General features: G+C 60.9%; 1 protein-coding gene across 1 annotated transcript in view; it reads right to left on the bottom strand.

Annotated features, from left to right (window-relative positions):
* Positions 1-6,649, bottom strand: part of MYT1L (myelin transcription factor 1 like) — a 77,625-nt gene that overhangs the window by 56,368 nt on the left and 14,608 nt on the right. The window lies entirely within an intron of this gene.

Raw genomic sequence — 6,649 nt, forward strand, 5'->3', positions numbered from 1 at the left:
CTCCGGCACGCGGCCCAGCCCGTGACATTCGCAGGCGCACGCCCGGCTAGGACTCGGCCGACCAGCCTGGTCAGGGCCTGGGGCGGGAGCCCCCCCCAGCACTGCTCGCTAGCTCCCTGGGTGACGGGGACCCCGCAGACCGCTCAGCCCTTGAGAGACTGGCTGCTCCTTCCAGCAGGGAAGGGGGGATTCGGCTCACTGTCCTGTGTGCGGGTGACCCGGCTGCACAGGCCCTGGGCCACCTATGAGGCCATGGCAGCCTGCTCTCTGGGAAGTGGCATTCGGCTGGGTGTGCAGACCGGACAGTGAGACCAAAACTCCCCGTCCTCAAGGTCAGTGACCCTACTCTGCGACCTAGCAGAGAGCCATGAGGGTGACGGGCGGCGGCCGGGGGAAGACACCTGTGGGCTGAGACAAGCCCGAGGCAGACGGCGGCCTGGCAGAGCGGCCGCCTAGCAGTGTGGACACCTGTGTGTGCTACACACCGGCCCGTCCCCCGCTCGAGCTCGGCGGCAGGACTGTCCCGATGCCAGCTCGCCGACAGCACGGGGCAGAGGGGCGAGCCTTGCTTTCACAGCCCCTTAAAGTCTCCTCCGGCACACGGGTAGGGAAACGTCCGCTGGATGGCTGAGGAGGGTGGCCATCGTCCCTGACTGCCAGGGCCACTGCAGTCACAGGCGTCAGGCCCCTCGCCCTGAACCCTGGGAGTGAGGGTTACTGGAAGGCGAGCGGTGGGGGGGGGGGCCGGGGCAGCCCGTCAGCATCTCCTGCCTCGCGCCTCCTCCCCCAAGCAGGCCCAGGGGTTTCCCACCCGGGGCAGTGGGACGTGGAAAGGCTGCGTGTTCGAGCTTCCGGCCCCCACAACACCGTGGAGGAACCACAGTTATCCTTCCCTGAAAGCAGAGAGGGACCCCGAGGCCTGCCCTGTCCTCAGGGTGTCCCCAGCGTGCTCAGTAGGGCTGCAGCGGAGCTTGCAAGGCCTGGGGGGCCTGCACAGTGCTGTCCCGTGCATGTGGCTGTGTTGACGGCCACGGCTGCCTTAGTGACTATGCCAGCAAACCACCCAGAGCACCCCGGGCAGACGTGGCTGCAGCAGGGACGCCAGCCTCGTCACCAGTAACCCTGGCTTTGCGTGGAAGACACGGGTGAGGTTCGTCACTGCTACCAGGCCACATGGTGACACGGTTGGCCACCCAGCCTCGTCACTGCCCCTGACAGAAGCCACAAAGCCACCACACAATCAGGTAGCCCTTCTGAGCCAGGTTCGCCTGCTCGAACCAGAGTCACTGCCACACCTTTGAGATCTGAGCATGAGCAGGGACTTGCGGGCAAGCCACTTCTGTCCTGCTCATCTGGGCTGGTGTGGCCACAAGGACCAAGCTCCACACTGGTGGCATGTTGGCTATGGGCCTCCATCCTCTGACCCCCGTGCATGCACCCTGCTTCGCTGCAGACGGCCCGGGGGTGGCGCTGGTCCCAGGCTGAACACAGGGACGGGGGGCTGAGGGAACAGTCTGGAGGGCCCATGAGTCCCTCCCCACAGAGGGCACCCTCGGGACCGCCCTGTGGGTCCCACAAACCACACCGGGACAGTAACGCCAACTTGCAGCTCCAGACACCTCAATTTCCGTCAGAAAACTAAGACATAACAGTTCTGGGAGAAATGGAATTAAACTTGTGAGGTTTTTTTTTTTCTTCCCAGTGAGGGCTGGCCACTGGTTCAGAAAAAAAATATGGTTCACATAAATAAGAAAAATAACAATTTTGTTTTGAAATCAGTGAATTTCAATTTCTAAAAGACAGTAAACCACACGTCTATGCAACAGACTGCACCAAACTCTGATAAAATGGATCTACTTCCCCAGACGTTTAAATGAAAAAATTCCACTTCTCTGGATGACGCCCAGACAACTGCTACGGGCCTGTCGGCTCTCATGACCCAGGAGCAGCACACAGTAGGATGACGATCAGGTGAGACAGACTCTTTCACTAAATGTCCTCGGCCATTTCCTCTTTTGTTCAAGATGAAAATAAGAGTCTCTACTTCAATGCTTTTGGGTGACGAGGAACTGGCCCTAAGAATTATCGCCTGTTTGTAAAACATCGACAAAACCCTGTCAGCGCTCCATGGCCTCACTCGGGGATCTTGGGGTCACTGTGCTGATAGGGGGTGTTGCAGAGCTGCGGGGTGTGGGATGGAGATGCGCTCGTGCCCTGCATGGCCTTGTCCCCTCCGTCTCGCCGAGGGGGCCCCCACTTTGTCGGACGGGAGCACTTTAACCATGGCAAACGCACTCTGTTTCTTTTGGCAAACAAAGCTATTTCCAATCAAATTGTTTCCCAGTCAGTGGACGAGCATTTATTACGGTCCGTCCAGGGGCCAGTGTCTCCCTGGGGGCTAGGAGAGAGGGGGCCGCCGCCGGCACCCCAGGGAGACACCCCCGAGGACCAGCTCTTCAGGGAATCTGCCCGCTCTTGCCGGAGGAAGGTGAGCCACGGGGGCCTCGTACGTTAGACATGAGTGAAACAGAGCAAACGAGATGCCTCCTCCAGCACCTCCTCGGACCCCAGTGCCTGCAGGGGCCTTAGCAACACGCTGTCTCGGCCGCTGGAAACGGCCCCTCACACGCACCGTCCTGCATGGCATGGACGGCTGAGGCCTCGCATTCCGAATGTCCATGAAAACCGACCACAGGGAGGAGAGTCCGGGGACACGCCCGCTGGGGACGACCCGGCATGGACCTGGTAGCCCGGAAGCCCGCTAGGCGCGGGCCTCCGTGTGCCCCGCCGGCCACTGGCCCTCTGCGTGGCCCCCCTCATGCTTTGTGACAAGCAAACCAAAGTGTGGGCGCAGAGTCCAAAATGGAGGAGGGGAGCTAGCTTCCCGCGAGGCTGTCCTGCGAGACAGTGTCCGCAAGGCGCAGTGACTCACGTGGCTGGGCGGATCAAGCGCAACTGTGATTCCTGGCTTTGCGTCTGGGCCCTCGGTCAGCACTCCCTGCCGTGCCGTCTGCCGGGCCGGGCATGGAGCCGCGGGCTGTGGCTCTGAAGGCGAGGTCCCCCTCCCCCAGGTGCTCACAGTGCAGTGGGGACGAGTGCGTGGGGTCGCCAGGAGGAGGCCCGGCGCTGCCCGTGGGCCCGTGTGGAGTCGCGCTGGACGCGGGCGGCTCTGCGAAGGGTCGGGCCGCCGAGTGCAGGCGGCTGGCCAGAGGCAGGGCCGCGGGGCGGGAGAGGAGGGAGGAGGACGCCGCGAGGACTTGCCCTGGCCGGGGCTGGAGGGTGAGGCCCAGCCACAGGGCGGCGTGGGGGGAGCTGGGCCAGGCCAGCCCGGAAAGGCCGCCCGAGGCCGTCCCGCGAGACGGCGCCCCCCAGTGAGGCCTGCTTGAGGGCGAGGGCAGGTGACAGGGGGTTTGGGCACATCGGAGGGGCACTGAGTGTGCGGGACGAAGTAAAGGGAGTTCGAAGTCCATCGGAGCGTCCTCAGCTCAGAACTGAGAAGCTGGAACCGTCCCAGGGGGACCGTCACAAGAGGGAGCCTGTTTGGGGGGCTGGCCACTTACGGGTTGTAAACAAACCCTGAGGGTCGTGACAAAGTGACCACAGATACAAGCACAGGCTTCTTGGCCCAGGGTGGGCAGCGGCTCAGGTTTCGCGGGCCATGCAGGCCCCACCACGGCTGCTCAGCTCCGTGTGAGCGCGGCCACCGCCGCAGCCGTGTGCGTGGCCGAGGGCCGATGACATTACTTGTGGACACAGACATGCACATTTCACATAAGTTTTACATGTCACAAAATATTCCTCTTTCGTTTTTCCCATAAAGCTGGCTGGGCGGGGGCTTCCGGGGGGGCGGGGCGGGGCGGGCCCGACGCGCATTTCCGCGTCCTCCGCTCTTTCTCGCCTTCCCTCCATCATCGTTTCCTGCGCATGGACCTCCATGCCCCAGAGCAGCGGTCCCCACCCTGTGTGGCCCCGGGGACCCCGCTCCTGTGAGCATCTAACGCCTGAGGACCTGAGGCGGAGCCGAGGCGGAGATGCCGGCGCTGGGGAGCGGCTGCAAACGCAGATGGAGCTTCCCTTGCCCGCTGCTCACCTCCTGCTGTGCAGCCCGGTTCCTAACAGGCCGTGGATGCTACTGGTCCATGGCCCAGGGGTTGGGGTCCCCTGTCCGACAGGAGGGTGCCTCAAACTCCTGAGCATGGCAGATGACGCAAAGCCATCGCTTCGCCATTTCCACAGCCATCCCTGTCACGCTTTTCACATGTTGCAAGTGCAACCTCACCAGCCCACGGCCTTCCTGCCTTCTCATAATTTCTACTCAAGCTTCATGATCAAGCTTAACACTTGCCATTTGGGTAAAGCTCACACTAACTGCTCCAGGCAGAATGGGCTTCACTGCCAATGAGCACGTCTCTCCCCGTCTTCTATTCATCATGTTCTCTTCCTTGAAACTGGTTACCAAGAGGGAAAGAACAGACAGACAGACAGACAGATGACAGACAGGCAGGTAGATAGACGAATGGACAGATAGATAGGTGGGTAGATGGATGGATGGATACACACACAGACGGATTTATGGATGGATGGATGGATGGATGGATGGATGGATGGATGGATGGATGCATGGGTGGGTGGACAGATGGATTTATGGATGGATGAGTGGGTGAGTGGGTGGATGGATGGCTGACTGGACAGATGGATGGATAGATAGATGGATGGACAGATGGATTTATACATGGATGGATGGATGAATGTACAGACAGGCAGACAGATGCATGGACAGAGGAACAGGGAAAGCAGCGCGTGCGTATCTGGAGAAGCACCGGTAGCTGAATCAATGGAGGCAGAGTGGACTGCAGTCACCCTGTGGTGACCGCTGCCTGATGCCCAGGCACAGGGTGGCCCTTCTCAGCTCACGTGCCGTCAGGAACCCCAGGCCCCTCGTCCCTAGCGGGCACTTTCCCTGACGGCTCAGAAATCTGTCAGATGAACCCAGAGAAAGGAAAAGGGGCGACGGTTTTCTTCTCAGCAAACGGTGGCAAAAGGCTCTTTCCCCTTTTTCTCAGTTTCCCGAAAAGCTCATGTAAAGTTTTTGTCCTAGAGTCTTGTTTTCTTGTGGGCCAGCCGAACGCCGCGGCTCTGCCTCAGTTTCTGATGACAGGTGTTTTTGGGGGCAAGTGAGAATTAATGCCAGTAATTAACACATTTGTTCACCGATTCAGAGTTCCCAGCTGATCTCCCTGACAGCCCAGAGGCCAGCAGGGCCGAAACCTTCACCTCCTCTCTGCCCCCGAGGGGACCGACGCACGAGAGAAACGTGTCCCCGTCACGCGCCCCGCGCGGAGGAGCCGAGCACAGACCCAGGTAGGTCTGGCTCCAACCGCCACGGGCGTGACAGCCCCGAAGACCCACGCTGCTGTCGCCACGGCGGCCACAGCCCCACAGGAGCAACGGGCGCAGGGGGTCGGGCCGCACGGAAGCACGGCAGACACAAGACAGAGCCCGTCGGGGGGCTGCAAATGCCAGCAGAGCCCTTGAGGCCGCGGACTCGGTTTCCTTTGACCCTTCATTTGCAACCAAACGAATGAAATCATAACAACCGGAAACTGGCAAGTTATTATTACAAAATAAAACCAAAATAATTGTTTTCTATTATACACCAAACCACTTCCTCTTTTCCGCTTATACCATTGCTCCTGCACATTAAGAATTGATACATGCAAGGATTTGATACATTAAAGAAATACTAAATTTTATTCACTATGCAAATTAACCGTATGAAAGCAAAGAATAACTAACGTAGCTTAGGAAGACGCGCAGCTACTCAGACTGAATTACGGAAGGTTGCAGAGCTCCCCGAGCCTTCGGTACAAACGCATTCGTGGCGCGCTGCGACGCTCGTTAAGCATGTTTGCCAGGGGGGAGCGGGAGGACGTGGCAGCCCCTCTGCCGCCTCTGCTACAGACACCAGCACGCCGCGAAGCGCCGAGAGGCAGGCAGCCCGCACTCACCCTCGCCGTGCGCCGCCCAGTCCAGGCACCCCGGACTGACGTGGGGCGAGCGGCGCTCACGCAGCAGAACCTCAAGCGCACAGGCTCCCGCTGCTGCGGCAACTTACCCCGCGGCTCCGCGTGCACCGCGGCGGCCGCCGCCGGGTGGAAGGAGCTGCCCTCTCCCGGGAAGCACGCGGGATCTGTGTCACTGGCTCTGTGTCACTGGTCTGGCGGATGCCATGGTGGCTCCGAGTGCGGCCAGTGACCAAGTCTCATCATGACAAGTGGCACTCCCAGGCTGCACGCCCCGGTCAGAGGACCGGAATCTGCGCCTGCCGGAAAGTGGCCACGCGCCACCAGCGGACGTGGCCCGCCCTTGGCTGCACGTGAGAATCAGGTGACTTTAGAAACGCCACCACACAGGGAGCCCCGGGTCTGACGTGGTAGGTGTGGGGTGCAGCAAGCATGGGAACCTGGGTCCCCTCAGATGGCTCTGGCGTGCGTCCAGGCGGAGGGCACCGAGGGACTGCAGCCCTCCCCGCGGCAGGACAGGGACGCTGCGACCAGCGGCTGGTGCACCTGCGCCGGGCCACCCACATGGGGTGTCGATAAAGACGAGGACAGGTCTTGGGGCCCTGTCTGCACGCTCGGGGACCAGG

This window comes from Pteropus alecto, unplaced genomic scaffold (assembly GCF_000325575.1).
Source record: "Pteropus alecto unplaced genomic scaffold, ASM32557v1 scaffold61, whole genome shotgun sequence".
In the NCBI taxonomy this organism is placed as follows: Eukaryota; Metazoa; Chordata; class Mammalia; order Chiroptera; family Pteropodidae; genus Pteropus; species Pteropus alecto.